The sequence below is a fragment of the Myotis lucifugus genome, unplaced genomic scaffold, assembly GCF_000147115.1.
Source record: "Myotis lucifugus unplaced genomic scaffold, Myoluc2.0 scaffold_236, whole genome shotgun sequence".
NCBI lineage: Eukaryota > Metazoa > Chordata > Mammalia > Chiroptera > Vespertilionidae > Myotis > Myotis lucifugus.
Window position 1 is genome coordinate 1950194 of NW_005871284.1, and position 1957 is coordinate 1952150.

The following is a 1957-nucleotide window of genomic DNA, read 5'->3' on the forward strand; positions in this document are numbered from 1 at the left end:
CCCGCTTGGGTGCCTGCCAGCCTGGATGAGGGGATGATGGCTGTTTGCAGCTGGTCACACCCCCTTCAGGGTGGGGGTCCCCACTGGGGTGCCTGGCCAGTCTGGGTGAGGGGCTGAGGGCCGTTTTCAGGCTGTTGTTGACTGAAGCTCCCAACCTCTCCTTTTTTCCTTTTTTTTTTTTTTTTTAATTCTGGGATTTATTTACCTTCTATGGCTGTCACTGGAACTGAGAGCCAGCTTTAGCTCTGAGGCTCGGCTCCAGCTCTGAGACCTCGGCTACTGATCTGGGTTTGTTTGGCTTCTATAATTGAAACACTGTTGCAGCACCAGCTCCGAGGCTGGCTGGCTGAAAACAGGTTTCTGGGGATTGTTAGCTTCTATAATTACAACATTGTTTCTTAGAGTGCAAGCTCAGAGCCCAGCAGCGGCAGGTGGCGAACCTTGGCTTCCTCCATCACTGGAGCAAGCAAGCCTCCTGTTCACTTCAGCTGCCTGGCTGCCGGCCGCCATCTTGGTTGGCAGTTAATTTGCATATCACCCTGATTAGCAATGGGAAGCGTGTTGGAGGTATGGTTAAATACCATGTTTCTCTATTATTAGATAGGATAGACTATATTCCCTATGCTATACTTTACATTCCTGTCACTATTTTGTAATTACCAATTTGTACTTCTTAATCCTTTCACCTTTTTCACTCATCTATCCCACTCTCTTCCCATGTGGCAACCATTAGTTTGTTCTCTATATCTGTAAGTCTGTTTTTTATTTTTTATTTTTAATCTTTATTGTTGAACATATTACATATGTCTCCTTTTCCCCCCATTCACCTCTACTAGTTGCCCCCACCCCAGACCTTCACCACCCTATTGTCGGTGTCTATGGGTTATGCATATCTCTAATAATAAAAGGGTAATATGCTAATTAGGCCAGATGTCATTCTGGACATCATTCTAGACTAAGCTGGGGCTGGAACGAAGCCAGGGTCCTGGGTGCCTGTGGGTGGCCAGAGGGAAACCAGTGCTGGCAGCTGGGGGAAGGAAGGCCTACTCTTGCATGAATTTTGTGCATTGGGACTTTAGTATGTAAATAAGTTTTTTTGTTGAACTCTTCCCACCCACCAACCCTCCCCTGCCTTCCTCTGAGGTTCAAAAGTCTGTTCCAGGGGAGAAACCAAGATGGCGGCATAGGTAAACACTAGAGATTGCTGCCTCACACAACCACTTCAAAAATACAGCTAAAAGATGGAATGGAAATCACCCAGAACCACAGGAAGGCTGGCTGAGTGGAAATTCTACAACTAAAAGGAAAGAGAAAAGCATACTGAGACTCAGAGGAGGTGCGGTGCAGAAGTAAAATACTAAGGTGCGGAGGTGCATGTGGAGTGGGCTGGCGGCTGAGGTCGTGGTTGTCTTTTTCAATTGGTAGGGAGTCTCAGGCTCTGAGCTCCAGTTCCGGGCGAGTCTCTGGGATTCCAGACTCATATGGGAGAAGTGGGACTGTCTGACATCAGTCGAAACTCGAGGGCAGCTTTCTCTCTGAGGTACTTGCAGCAATTGCTGGGACACTGAGAAGCAGGGCCTCTGAAGGCAGGACTGAGAGCAGCCATAACTGCTCGCTCCGCCCGCCCTGTTGATCCCCTGGGACCCGCCCCCCCAAGCTTTGCACGGAGGCATTTGCTGGATAGCCTCAGGCAGAGGCAAGATTAGCACCTCCCTAGTGATCCAGGACAGAAGTTCTCCCACTGAAGACACAGCTGATTCTCACAGCCAATTGGCCTGGAGGTCAAATCCCCTCCAGTGTTACCTACAACAATCAAGGCTCAACTACAACAAGACCGTGCACAAAGACCACAAGGGGGTGCACCAAGAAAGCATAAAAATGCGGAGACAAAGAAACAGGACACAAATGACAGAAATGGAGGAAAGTAAACTTCTGGATATAGAGTTCAAAACCACAC